The sequence below is a fragment of the Taudactylus pleione genome, unplaced genomic scaffold (assembly GCF_031769625.1).
Source record: "Taudactylus pleione unplaced genomic scaffold, aTauple2 ptg002010l, whole genome shotgun sequence".
NCBI lineage: Eukaryota > Metazoa > Chordata > Amphibia > Anura > Myobatrachidae > Taudactylus > Taudactylus pleione.
The window spans coordinates 105,835-121,223 of record NW_028286406.1 but is presented as its reverse complement, the minus strand read 5'-3'; positions in this window follow the sequence as shown (position 1 = coordinate 121,223).

Below are 15,389 nucleotides of genomic sequence, written 5' to 3'. Positions count from 1 at the left end.
ATCTCAACGGCTTTATAGAGGTGTGCATAATTAAAAGACAGCATCATGGTACATGTCACTTGGCTTGTTTTTACACTGAAGTGCTCGCAGTGCTTGCGGAAGGGTCAACCTCAAACGCTGCGATAGCATCCGATGCACCGATGGTTGCATACACTTCCTGGACATGACGCGCACAAGTGGGCGTCTTAAAACAGGCTGGTGGGTGTCTGCATACACTATGTGATTGCTCTCTAAGAAATACTGGTAGTGCTAATGCATTGCTGTGCGATAGCACTGCCTACGCAATTTGCATACACATTGTGCAAGCAGCTCTGAATCAGGCCCACAGCTCACAGCAGCCAGGGGAGTCATAACTATTAGGACTTATAGAAAACAGCCCACCATCAGAACACCATTTAGTGATGACCATTCGATGGCAGCAAGCATCGAAATGCCGCCATTGAATGGTAAAACGCTACTATCGCAAAAAAACCCATTGATGATCGGCAAACATTGCCCGTCGATGTCCATCCCTAGAGGGCAATGATGTGCAGTGAGGTAAATGACTGGGGAAGCACTGGCTAGTATCAGAGCCAGATATACAGATCCATATATGAACCCGAGGGTTCATGTGGGTATTATACAAAGGTGCAGCAGTATATAGTGCGGGGAATTTTGAGAGTTTTGATCAGGGATGTGGGAAAAAGGTACATGGGAGGCAGTGCCTCACCTGCCATACACTCTTTGGAGTTTTGACTATAAAAATGATTAGAATAATGCAAAGAAGATATTTATAATATTACCTTTAAATTTTTCCTATAATTTTTATAGTCAAAACTCTGGAGTATACTTAAGTATGACAAGAAAGGCTCTGCCTTACCTGACTGCACATCACTGCTAGAGAGAGCAAGTGGGGAAGCAGGCTGCTGGTGATGGGACAGGTCAGAGAGATGCTGGGGGGCAATGTCTGGAAGCAGGCTGCTGGGCAGTCATGTCAGGGAGACGCTGAAGACAATTAGTGCACACAGGAGGCCATGTGGGGAAGCTGACTCCGGGAGGGGGGCACATAATGTAGACGCAGGGTGGCAATTGGTGCACATAGGAGGCCATGTGGGGAAGCAGGCAGATACTTTTTGTAGCCTAACCCTCCCTGTTAGTGTTTAAACCTAAGTCTCCCCCCCCCCCTTTAAACCAAACACTCCCCGCCTAACAGCTTACCTCGTTGGGGCCGTCTTGTTGGATTCCAGCTTCGGGATTAAGATAGGCTTCTGTATTTTGACGCCTATCTTAAGTCCTGTGTTGGACTTCCAGCATCGGGATTTAGATCGGCGGCGTCCCGGCCACAGGTCTGCTAACTACATCCTTTGTAAACCTCTGCTATCAACAGCTTGACTTTTTCTTGGAAGCACAGTGGTTGGTCTATGCTACTAGCCATAGAAAAAGTGCAACGGGGCTAGTGTAGCTAGAAAAAACAAAAGCATCCAGCGGCCTCATTCCATCTGTACAATTGTTAATTTGTTTCAATAGTATTTAAAAATGTTTAGCCTCAGTGTTTGTTTATGTTGCAAGTAAATGTGAAGAAAAGGTTTTTTTTTTTCTTTTTTGCCTAGTTGAATAAGTGAAAAAAGAGAAAAGAAATATCTATGTACTGTGCATGTGTGTATATATATATACTTGTGTCGTGTGTGTGTATGTATATATATATATATATATATAATGCACACAAAATCATAGGCGGCACTCGGAGACTAGTGAAGTACGTGAAACCCTCAACCGAGGTACTTTATTCAGTCGACGTTTTGGGGTCTTCCGCCCCTTCCTCAGGACAACAAGAAGGGGCGGAAGACCCCGAAACGTCGACTGAATAAAGTCCCTCGGTTGAGGGTTTCACGTACTTCACTAGTCTCCGAGTGCCGCCTATGATTTTGTGTTCATTGGGGGTGCTGTCCCCCTGGAGGGCAACGGAGCAAGGTGGGACTGCTAGTTCGGATACACAGAGTGAGCGAGTGCCGGAGCATCGTTTCTCTATATATAAATATATATATATATTATCCCAAATTCCCTTCTGGACACATTTTGTCTGCAATTATCTCTGTGTGAGAGAATAGGAATTCAGAATTCATTGTTCCTGTTCCTGCCCAGCAAGTTACTACAGAAAGAGTACCCCTTGGAAAACCTTGGAAGTGTTGTCGTTTTGGGTTAATCTGACCATTGAAAGTACCACCTGGACATCAGATAAGCTTTTAATTGTTTAATTTTTGGTACGCACATTACCTATTTGAGCACAAGTTTATTTTATCTTAAAATACTACACTATTTGGTGCACGTCTCATTATTTTTCAGCACTTTGTTCTCCGATTGCCACACGGTCAATTGAGAAACTGCAGCCACCTGTTATTTCAAGGAAGTGTTCCTCACGACGTATCTTCACCATTATATTTTATGACTCTACACAAGGAATTTGAAATTTGTATGCTAGTGTTCACTTTTTGTTTATTTATACATATATAACATGCCCATATATAAAGGCTGCGTGTAAAAATCTGCAATTCTCCCAGTGTTCTACCTAGATTTTTTCTCCAGCCGGGTCGCATCAAAAAGTAGCCGGGTGGGGGCCTCGTAATTATGCGCGCGCCTGGAAAAGTTATCTCCTTTACCAATCCAGCCTGACAGGTCTCAGGCTGCTCCCCTACGGGCTCTAAGTCAAAAGTGCCATAATGCAGTGCCCCCTGTATTTGTGCCCTTTATACAGTGCCCCCTGTAGTTTTCCCCTTTATGCATTGCCCGTTGTAGTTTAGCTTTGCCCTTATGCAGTGCCCCCAGGCTGAAGTAGTGCCCACAGACTGGCTCCTTGTGCAGTACTCCCAGGCTTAAATAGTGTCCCTTATGCAGTGCCCACAGGCTGGCCCTTTAGGCAGGGCCCCCAGTAGCAGCCCCCTTTATACAGTGCCCCCAGTAGCAGCCCCCATTATACAGTGCCCCCAGTAGCAGCCCCATTATACAGTGCCCCCAGTAGCAGCCCCCCTATACAGTGCCCCCAGTGGCAGCCCCCTTTGTACAGTAACGCATACTCACAAAAGAAAAAATAGACAACTTACCTGCTCCAACCGACGACCACCGCTGCTCCCTGCCCACTCTGCACTATGGGAGAGAAGTCATGACGTCTCTCCCATCAACCGCTGTGGGGGGGAGCCGGAATGGGAGCTCATGAGTGAGCTTCAGCCGGCTCCCTCCGTGGCCGCAGCAGCCAACCACAGTCTGTATGACTCATTGGCTGGCTGCGCTGCTATGATAAACACAGCTGCCGCTGGCGGCTGTGTGTTTGTTTCAGTGTAGGACAGACCGCTACTCACTTCGGTCTTCCCTACACTTGTTGGACACTAGCGGCAAAGCACCGGCTGCACCGCCGATGTTACAGTGCCGGGCGGTGGGGGATTTTTACCGGGCAGACCGCCCCACAAATAAAGCGTGGGGAGAACACTGTCTCCCATAGAGAATTCCGGAGGGGGGGGGCATGGTGATTAAGGAGCTATACCTCAAAAGCTATTTGAGGTACTGAGCTGAAATTTGACACGGCAGGTAGAATTGTAGCTCGGTGCTGCATGCCAAATTTCAGGGCATAAACAAAAAAATTTAGGACTTTGGAGTAATCTAAAGTTCCAACTGTCAAATTTCTACTTCAGGGTCCATAGGGTATCCACAGGATACCTTGGGGTATAGGTGATGTCAGGCATCGAGCACCATAGAGTTAAGTTTTCAGCCTCCCAGGATGCACTAGGGTCCCCCTCCTATACCCCGCCCCCGAGCCAAGGCCTGCCGGAGTCGGATGCACCTGTTTAGAGGGGGGCTAGAATTGGCCCCTGAAGTTTTCTACAATGCAGCTGTGGCTGCTCATCTGGATGCACAGCATGGACACTCAGTACTGACGTCCATGCTGTCTTCCCTACACCCCCGCCAGTACCAGAATGCCGGTACTGATCCGGGGATGCTGGTAGACATCTGGGGTCACAGCTAGCGGTGACCCCAAATGTTTGGGACCATGGCCGGATTCAAGGGGGCAGCAGGTAAGCAGCGGTGGGTCCCTGCTGAGCACATGGTCCAGAGTCCCCAGGCAGGGGGCTCCCTGGGGACTGGCTGCAGTGTGGAGCCATGTTTCAGAACTGCGCTTCCACTACCCCCCTGGGACAGCGGACCGCAGCTGAGCGGTAGCGCTGTGGCGTCCCAGGGGTTAATTGCATGCCAGGGGAGCGAGCCTTCCCTGTAACAGCCGGCGCCTCCCCCACTGCTCACAGCCCTCTCCGCTCTGCTGACTGGCCCTGTGGCAGCGCTCCTCCCCCAGGCCGGCAACCTCTCTGCTCCTCGGTGGCCATCTTTTGCTGGAAGCATGGTGAGCGCTGCTGGACGCTGAAGATCGGTGGCATCGTGGTCTGGATCCCCGGCATACCTCTCCGTTGGTTCAGGTCTGTGTATGCAGCGCTGTGTCCTACCAGGCTCTGTGTCTGCGTAGATGAGGATCAGCGCTGATAGTGCAGGAATTGATTTCTTTGCATTGTATGTGACTTCTGCCGGCTATGGCCATTTGTTGGGTTGCCAGAGCTATGGAGCGCTGGGCAGATACTTTAGAGGCGTCTTTCGATTCCGACTGTTCGGCTGAACAGACCGAGTTGATCGGCAATTTCAGGGATTCGGCCACTTACATTCATGAAGCGGCTTTAGATATCAGTACCCTGACCTCACGGATTTCTTCGGCTGCAGTGGCGGCTCGTCGCACTTTATGGTTGCGATCTTGGAAGGCGGACGCTGATTCCAAAAAGGGCCTGGAACCCTTGCCTTTTTTTTTTTAAATTGAGTAAATTTTTATTGGTTTATAGAAATACATTAACAAATAACCAAACAAAATAAATAAAAAAAAAATATATAATAAAATAAATAATAATAATAACATATATATATATGTACACATACATACACACACACACATATATATACATACACACATATACATATATATATATATATACACACACATAAATACATAATCAAATAACAGTTTCTGGAATATAAAACCTAGATCTACAAACTGCATCCCAGATCCATTGCTTATAAAAAATATAATATTAATGTGTATACCAAAACAATAAACATAGAGAAGATATATATATACATACATACACATACACATTTCCTGCGGCTGCAGGGAGTCCACATGTTTACTTGGACGACCTACTGTTGGTAGCAGGATCTCCGGAGCTCCTTCTACACCATTTGGATCTGACGATTGCAGTACTGCAACGGCACGGCTGTTTGATAAACTGGCAAAAGTCCACCCTGATCCCGTCTCAGAGGATTCTGCACCTCGGAGCCTTGTTGGACTCCAGACAGCAGAGGATCTTCGTGACGGTGGTAAAGATCTCTGCCTTGCAGTTGAGGGTGCGCAGTTGTCTGCAGAGTCGCCGATCACTTCCAGTTCTGGGCGTTACGTTTTGGCCTGGCGACAGCACCACGAGTGTTCACCAAGGTCATGGCGGCTTACCTGCGGCTGCAGGGAGTCTGCATGTTGCCGTACCTAGACGACCTTCTGTTGGTGGCAGGATCTCCAGAGCTCCTTCTACGCCACTTGGACCTGACGATTGCAGTACTGCAACGTCACGGCTGGTTAATAAACTCGCAAAAGTCCACCCTGATCCCGTCTCAGAGGATTCTGCACCTCGGAGCCTTATTGGACTCCAGACAGCTGAGGATCTTTGTGATGGGGGAAAAGATCTCTGCCTTACAGTTGAGGTTGCGCAGTTGTCTGCAGAGTCGCCGGGTGTCTCTTCACTCGGCAATGAGGTTACTGGGGTCCATGGTGTCCGTATTCGACATGGTGGAATATGTCCAGTTTCACTCCAGACCTCTGCAGCAATTGATCCTGTCTAAATGGCATGGACTGCCTCAGAGTCTCAAATCCCAGACGATGGTGCTCACTCCGGAGGTTCGCCTGTCCCTTGCCTGGTGGTTGCAGACGACCAATCTCAACAAGGGTCATCCGTTTTGGGTGGCGAACTGGGTCCTATTGACAACGGACGCCAGTCTTCGGGGCTGGGGAGCGGTCATGGGTCCACACTTGTTCCAGGGCAGATGGACTCAGGCGGAAATGGAGCTTCCGATAAACATCTTGGAACTCATCGCTGTTTTCAATGCTCTCCAGCAGGCCCATCGGGTTCTCCGGGGTCATCCCGTGCAGGTCCAGTCGGACAACGTCACCGCCGTGGCCTACATAAATCGGCAAGGAGGAACCCGAAGTCGGGCGGCACTCGTAGAGGTGTCCCGCATCCTGATCTGGGCAGAGCGCAATCTCCCGGCAATATCAGCGGTATTCATCCCGGGAGTCCTCAACTGGGAGGCCGACTTTCTCAGTCGCCAGGACGTTCATCCGGGGGAATGGTCTCTGCACCAGGACGTCTTTCAACTTCTGGTGGACAGGTGGGGTCTTCCAGAGATTGACCTCATGGCATCACGGCACAACAAGTTGCCGGTGTACAGGTCTCGCACAAGAGACGAAAAGGCGTCTCTGGTGGATGCTCTGTCCGTCCAGTGGACGTTCCGGTTTGCTTATCTCTTTCCTCCGTTTTCCCTTCCACGGGTAATCCGGAAATTCAAACAGGAAGGAGGGACGCTCCTGTTGATAGCTCCCGCATGGCCCAGACGGCACTGGTTCTCAGACCTTCAGGGTAACAAAGGTAAGTTCTTACCATATCTCATTTTTTCTGACATTCTCAATTAGGACCAATTTTTGCTGTATTCTATGGGGTTTTGTTTGGGAAGGCATAACTCAGGGTAGGGGGCGAATTTAGACTTTGGGTTTGTTTTATTAGGTAGCTATTGTGCCAGGGTAGGGCATTTTGGGGTTCAGGTAATTTAGAAAGGTACAGCTTTTAAACTATTACTTCAAGAATGCGCCATTGTATAGATAGATAGGACTTTTCAACTTGTGCAGCCGCAGTAGGAGCCTCCAGCAGGTGTAATCACTGTGGCTCCACTTGGCTGTACCAAGATGGCCGTCGTTTGCGGGGTCCTGGGGGAAAGCAGCCGTCGTTTGCTGCGGCCGGGATGCAGGTGAGAAGGGGTAGGTGTTAGCTGACAGGATATCCCAGGTAACCCCCTCCCCAGTAGTGGATTCGTATGCAGTGCCCCCAGTAGTAGTCCCCCCTATGCAGTGCCCCCAGTAGTAGTCCTCACTATGCATTGACCCTAGTAGTGGCCACCCCCCATACAGTGTCCCCAGTAGCGGCCACCCCACCTATGCAGTGCCCCCAGTAGTGGTTCCCCCTATGTAGTGCCCATGGTAGTAGTCCACCCAGTAGTAGCCCCCCCTATACAGTGCCCCCAGTAGTAGTATCCCCTATAATTTGCCCCTAGTAGTGCCCCCCCTGTACAGTGCCCCAGTAGCAGTCCTTCCCCCTATGCAGTGCCCCCTGTAGCGGTCACCCCCCCTATGCAGTGCTGCTGTAGCGGTCACCTCCCCCCTATGCAGCGCCCTCTGTAGTGGTCACCCCCTATGCAGTGGCCCCAGTAGTAGCACCCCCTATATTTTGCCCCTAGTAGCGCCCCCCCTGTACAGTGACCTAGCAGCTGTCACCCCCCTTATGCAGTGCCCGCTGTAGCAGTTACCTCCACCCTATGCAGTGCCCCCTGTAGCAGTCACCCCCCCTATGCAGTGCCCGCTATAGCGGTCACCCCCCTATGCAGTGGACCCAGTAGTAGAACCCCCTAATTTTGCCCCTAGTAACGCTCCCCCCACCCCTGTACAGTGCCCCAGTAGCAGTCACCTCCCTATGCAGTGCCCGCTGTAGCGGTCACCCCCCTATGCAGCGCCCCCTGTAGCGGTCGTACCACCTATGCAGTGCCCCTACACACACACAAAAAAACCCACAGCTTACCTGAATCCCTGCTCCTGTAGCGACCGCCGCAGTCCGCTCAGAGTCCCAGCCCGCTCTTCTCCTGCACTATGAGAGAGACGTCATGATGACTCTCCCATCACCTGTTGCGATGGGAGCCGGAAGGCGGAGCTCATGAGTGAGCTCCAGCCGGCTCACTCCGTGGAAGCTGCAGCCAATGAGAGTGTGTCTAACTCTCATTGGCTGCTATAACAAACAGCCCCCGCTGGCGGCTGTGTGTTTGTAAAAACTGTAGTGTGGACCGCTCGCTGCAAATCTGGTCGCTAAGCAGCCAAATCTGGTCGCCATGGCACCCTGGTTTTGTCGAGCCCTGATTTAGACTTACCCTCAAATCCCTCTAAATAGCCATGTTAAGCTCTCCTTGACTTTGCAATTTAGCTGTGCCAAAAACTAATCCTAGGGCCTGATTCAATATGGATTGCAGCTGCGATTGCGCACGCAGACCCGCTGCGAAAATATGCTAATCTCTGCAATCGCAAAACCAGCATAGAGACGCCCACTACCGCTTTCACACATCCGTAATACCTTGTAGTTCTGCGAATACATCGAGTAACATTGGCCCCTCGCGCACAATTACAACAGGTCTGACCTTACTCAGAAATTGCTAACCTCGTCGCACACAGTACTCAAGCTGCATATGCTGCCGCAGTGGCTAACTTACGCATGCCCATGCAACGACGTTCAAATGGACAGGCATGCCGACGTTTCTCCTGCCACTCCCCCGTCACCACCCTCAAACGCTGACCTCCCGTCCCTTGATCTGCGATCGCAGTGTATCAGTGTAGGTGATCACAATGGCAACTCTCGCACTGCGGTGGATGCGTGATACGCACCATCAGCCTATCTGTGTGCGCTGTTGCAATTGCGATCCGTGATGAATCAGGTCCTTAGAAAGCTATATGCGAAATTAAGGAAAAATATGCACAATGTACTTGTTTTTATACTCCAGCAGACTCACCGGGACTTGGCAACAAAAAGAAACGAGCACTGTGGACACCTTGGTCATGTAGATATATATGTGATAACGTGCTGTTGACTGACAGCCACGTGGGTTACAGCCAGTCATTGGACGCTTACTGTAGAGCGGCATCTGATTGGCTGGCGGGCCTGGCAAATTACCGAAAACACCTGGGACATCATTCAGAGCTGCTCGCAAAATGCGAGCGCTCGCTCTGAATGAGGGTGGCCGCTTTTCTTTTGAAAGGCGGTCTCTTGGCCGCTAGCTAAGCTGTGGGTTACCACCCACAGCTTTAGCGATTGACTAGGTGATGATCGAGACCATCGGGGCTTGCGACGAGACCCTTGTGGTAGGGTCTCGTCTACCGCAAACCCCAGGCAGCTTCCTGCTCTGTCACTGGTGATGTCAGTAGGGCCGCCTACAAACAGGCGTTCCTTTAGAAACGCCTCTATTTGTCTGGCCACACCCCCACCACACCTACAAAATGGGGACGAGCTGTTGATCTACAGCCGTCCCTTTTGTAGCGAGCCCCTGAGTGAGAGAATTTCTACATCAGCGTCCATAGGGTATCCACAGGATACCTTGGGGTAAAGGTGATGACGTCAGGCATCGGGCACCATAGAGTTAAGTTTTCAGCCTCCCAGGATGCACTAGGGTTCCCCTCCTATACCCCGCCCCCGAGCCAAGGCATCTCAGTTTCGTTGGTGCCCGGCTCGGAGTCGGAGCACCTGTTTAGAAGGGGGCTAAGGATAGCTCCTGAAGTTTTCTTCAAGGCAGCTGTGGCTGCACATCTGGAAGTACAGCATGGACTGTCACTACTGACGTCCATGCTGTCTCCACTACACCCCACCGGTACCAGAACGCCGGTACTCATCCAGGGATGCTGGTAAGCATCTGGGGTCAAGGCTAGCGGTGACCCCAGATGTTTTGGAACATGGGCGGATTCAAGGGGCAGCGGGGGTCCCGCGGTGGGTCCCTCCTGAGCATATGGTCCACAGTCCCCAGACGGGGCTCCCTGGGGACTGGCTGCAGCGTGGAGCCAGGTGACAGACCGCAGCTGAGCGGCAAGCGCTGCGGCGTCCCAGGGGTTAATTGTATGACTGGGGAGCATGCCTTCCCTGTACACAGCTGGTGCCTCCCCCCGCTGCACACAGCCCTCTGCGCTGCCGATTCACCCTGTGGCAGCACTCCTCCCCCAGGCCGGCCTCCTCTCTGCTCCTCGGTGGCCATCTTTGTATGGTGAACGCTGCTGGAGCTGCTGACGGTGGCATCGCAGTCTGGGTCCCCCGGCATACCTCTCCTCCGTTCAAACAGGTCTGTGTATGCAGCGCTGTGTCCTACCAGGCTCTGTGTCTGCGTAGTTGAGGAACAGCGCTGATAGTGCAGGGATTAATTTCTGCGTTGTATGCGACTTCTGCTAGCGTCTGCTGCCTGTACTTTCACTTTCTACTGTCAGCCATTTTACTGTCCCTGCTTTTCCTCTGCTAAAGCCCTTGCGGTGCGGTGATTGCAGGGTAGTTCTCCCACTATACTAACGAGTATCAGTGAGAGGGGTCACATACTTGCCATCATGTCTGAGAGTGAATTTCCTCTCCAGCTTATGTGTACTACATGCAAGGTACCAATAGCGGAGTTGAAGGGTAACGCGGAGGGGCTATGTCGGCAGTGTTATTTATTGGCGCGGCCAATTACTGTCACCGCTCCGGTACAGGAACCTCCCTGGGCTTGTTTCGCTAAAGCGCTTACAACCCTAGTGGGCCAGTTAGCTCTGCCACCTGCGTTTTCCCAGATGGGATTGTCCCAGCAGTCAGTGGTGTCACCTATGCAGGGGTTCCCGAGACAACTGATGGTACCCCACAGTCTCCCTATTTCCCCTCCCCAGGTTTCACAGGAGCCTGCGTGGGTTCATTCACTGACAAATTCGGTACAGCATTTGTCGGACAAGTTACAAGGGGAGTCTGGTTGCGGCCTGTGGCGTCACTGTCTGCTCCTTATGAGGATGACGACGTGAAGTTCGATGATGGTGAGATTCTGGATCTATTTGACTAAGAACCTCTCCGTACTAAAGAGTCGGACGCTAAGTCCAAGGTTTATATTCCTGGCCTTATTCGGGCAGTCCGCACGGCTTTAGTTATTGAGGATGACGATCCTCCGGTGTCCAAGTCCAAATATGCCTTTTTTAAGGATATTAAGGGTGACGCCACAGTGTTTCCTCTTTTGGGTCAGTTAGTAGACCATTTAGAGGAGGCGTGGAAACACCATGGTAAACGGTATCGGCCTCAGAGGCGCTTAGCTGTGGCTTATGCGTTTGCGGACAATTATTTTTCTAAGTGGGAATCCCCTCCGCAAGTGGATTCACATGTGACACGCCTAGTCCGAAGTGCCACATTGCCCATGCCCTCCCTTGAAGGATGCTACAGACCGCAAGGTGGAGATCTGCCTAAAGTCCATTTATTCCCTCACGGGAGGGGGGGCATCCAGACCGGCTATGTCCGTATGTTGGGTAGCCAGAGCTATGGAGCGCTGGGCTGATAGTTTGGAGGCATCTTTGGATTCCGACTGTTCGGCTGAACAGGCCGAGTTGGTAGGCAATCTCCGGGATTCGGCCACTTACATCAATGAAGCGGCCTTGGATATCAGTATCCTCACATCTTGGATTTCTTCGGCAGCTGTTGCTGCTCGTCGCACCATATGGTTGCGATCTTGGAAGGTGGACGCTGATTCCAAAAAGGGCTTAGAAGCTTTGCCTTTTAATGGAGAAGTCCTATTTGGTCCGGATCTGGACAAAATTGTAGCCACACTGGCAGCAGGCAAATCTGCATGTCTCCCGTCTGCTACGGTCCCCTCAAGTTCGGGTACATCGGCCTTACAGGGCCCAGGGTAGGCCTAAAGCACAGTCTTTTCCCCGACAGGCTGGGCCCAAGAAATTGGCCAAGCCCAGGAAACAGACCTGGAGTACCAGACGTCCGGCCCCTAAGTCAGATGACAAACCTGTGGCCTGATGGTCTGGGCCTCCCTTTGGGGGATCCCAAAGTGGGAGGCCGCCTGCTGCTGTTAACCCAGTGTTGGTCGGTAACCACGACAGACAGTTGGGTTCACGAGGTGGTTTCTCACGGGTATGCCCTCTCCTTCCGGCACAGGCCCCCATCCCGGTTCTTCACCTCTTCACCACGGGCCGTCCATTAGACCGGAACAAAGCCTTGGAACTGTGGAAGGTTTTGCACACTATGCTCCAGGCTGGAGTTATAGTGCCTGTTCCATTCTCCCAGAGGGGCCAGGGTTTCTATTCCAATCTATTTTTGGTGCAGAAACCCAATGGGTCATACCGTCCGATTCTCAACCTCAAGGCCCTCAACAAGTCCTTGCGGGTGCCGCGGTTTTGGATGGAGACCCTACGGTCCATCATTCTGGCGCTGGAACCTGGGGATTAGATGGTGTCATTGGACATAGAGGACGCTTACCTGCATGTACCTATTCTTTTACGCCATCAACAGTTCCTCAGGTTTGCAATCCACAACGATCACTTCCAGTTCCGGGCGTTACGTTTTGGCCTGGCGACAGCACCACGAGTGTTCACCAAGGTCATGGCGGCTTACCTGCGGCTGCAGGGAGTCTGCATGTTGCCGTACCTAGACGACCTTCTGTTGGTGGCAGGATCTCCAGAGCTCCTTCTACGCCACTTGGACCTGACGATTGCAGTACTGCAACGTCACGGCTGGTTGGTTAATAAACTCGCAAAAGTCCACCCTGATCCCGTCTCAGAGGATTCTGCACCTCGGAGCCTTATTGGACTCCAGACAGCTGAGGATCTTTGTGACGGGGGAAAAGATCTCTGCCTTACAGTTGAGGTTGCGCAGTTATCTGCAGAGTCGCCGAGTGTCTCTGCACTCAGCAATGAGGTTACTGGGCTCCATGGTGTCCGTATTCGACATGGTGGAATATGCCCAGTTTCACTCCAGACCTCTGCAGCAATTGATCCTGTCCAAATGGAATGGACTGCCTCAGAGTCTCAAATCCCAGACGATGGTGCTCACTCCGGAGGTTCGCCTGTCTCTAGCCTGGTGGTTGCAGACGACCCACCTCAACAAGGGTCGTCCATTTTGGGTGGCGAACTGGGTCCTGTTAACAACGGACCCAGGTCAGGTGATCCAACCCCATCCAGTCAGCAGCGCTCTCCAGTGACTCCAGCCAATCACCATCAGGCCCATCGGGTATAAGAGCCCTTCCCTGACTCTGTCTCATTACCAGTACAATAGTGCTCTTGCTCTAGCCAGACCTATGCTTCTGAGCCTGCTGGTTCCAGTTCATCTGTGACTCTGTTCCTGTGTACTCCAGCTGGGAGTACTCCTGCCCAATCCAGCACACTCCATCCCAGAGTTCTATTCCAAGTGCTCACCCAATCCAGCACACTCCATCCCAGAGTTCTATTGAAAGTGCTTTCCCAATCCTGCATACTTCATTCAGGAGATATATTCTACTCTGCTACAGTATTCAACTCATCTACAAGTTCTACAGTATTTAACCCTGCAATTCTCCACAGTAGCCCCTGAACCTCAGAGACTTTTTTGTTTGTTTTAAGTATCTGCAGTTGTGCATCTCTGCACCAAGGACTTTATTTACCATCACTCAGTTAGTCCTCTTTCATCTGTATGTTAAAGAATTACATTAAACCATCTAAATTCAAACTCCCTTCTGGTCCAGGTGTCTCTGTCAATCAACCCAGCTCGGGTTCACCCCTTCCAATTTTCCAGCCTGTGACATATAGATTGCCATCATAACACTTCAGTTCAGTGATGACAATATAAGAACCCTGACATACATAAACACACAGGTCTGAAAGCCAATTCCACCTTTAACCCTAGTCATATGAAAGGGTGCTTTGTACAAACCTTTGAGAAGGCAGTACTCAAAGACATTAAAAAACTAGATCTGGAAAAAGTAACCCACGACAGAATTTAACCAAGGAGGAACAAAGGGCTCTTATAGAATTGCAACAAGATAAAGACATAGTAATTAAACCTGCAGACAAAGGGGGAGGCATAGTTGTCCTAAATAGATCCGATTACATCGAGGAATCATATAGGATACTTAATGATATACACACATACTCAAAACTCAAAAAAGACCCCACCAAAGATTATCAAAAAGAACTTCAGAAATTATTAATGAAAGGAAAATAGAAGGGATTTTAGATAAACAAGAGTACAATTTTTTGAATCCAACAAATCCAGTGATCCCAGTTTTTTATCAAACACCTAAGATTCATAAGAACATTTCCAAACCCCCAGGAAGGCCCTTAACATCAGGGATTGATTCACTTACTTCACCACTATCTCAATACATAGATTTTTTTTCTTCAGGATCATGTGAAAAGGCAAAAGTCATATGTGACAGACACTACATAAGTCCTCAACATAATTAAAGATATCACATGGAAAGACAATTTTTGGCTCATCACCAGCGACGTGACGTCACTTTATATTGTCATTAACCATTAGTAGGGTATAGATAGTGTAAAATACTTCTTAGAACAAGATCCAGAACTCACCAATACACAGACCACATTTATACTGGAGGCAATTGAGTTCATCCTTACACATAGGATAATAAAAAAGTGAAGTACATGTATAATAAACAAGCAGTGAAGGGTTGTGCAGTCCAAGAATCTTTCCCATAAATGTAATATTATTGGTATAATGTTTTAGATTTCTTTTATTTGCAGTTAAGCAATGTAATGTGCTTCTCCTGAAACTCAAACATTTTCCCCTCTCCCCTGATACTGTAAGACAAAGGAATTCCAGAATGGAATAGTTTTGGCATGGCCCTCTGGCTAATGAAGATCCGGCTGCATACAAAAAGAAGAAAGAACTGACCTATCCATCATCGAGTATATACAGATTCCTGTCTGTACCCAATGATTTTATTCCCTAAGGACTAATTGAATGTGACCTTATAAATTGTACTGCATTGACTGTTGGAAGTTAGTGCATTCAGAATTGAAGCCTTGTGTTGTGCCAACCGCGCATGCGCAGTGTAAGGGGCAGTACTCTATTTCTTTGTGCAAATAAATCTTTTGGACTTTGGAACTCCAAGTAAGCTGAGCAGACTTCACAATTATTTATCTTTAATACTGCATTGGGGCTCATTCACATTTGTATGTTAGTCAGTATTATGACACGCCTCTCACATGTACTGTAGCAGTACATGTCCACTTTAACTCTCTGCTCATACTATACTGTAGGTGTTGCTTCCTCAATCTCACTGAAATGCTTTTTTACACCTTAAGGTACAGTAGTGTTCATTCTGACACCCGTGGCTTAATCAGTCACTGTATGTGGACATAACTGTATTGTTTTTTTTGAAAGGCAAAATTGTAGATGTGATGAATTGATACAGCGACTGTATTTTTTTTTATATAATTAAATTTTTTATTACACTATGCCCTCCTCAATGACTAGGCGCAGGGTACTACAGTAGAATGAAAACTATAGTATAAGGGCTCTACTCGTGTA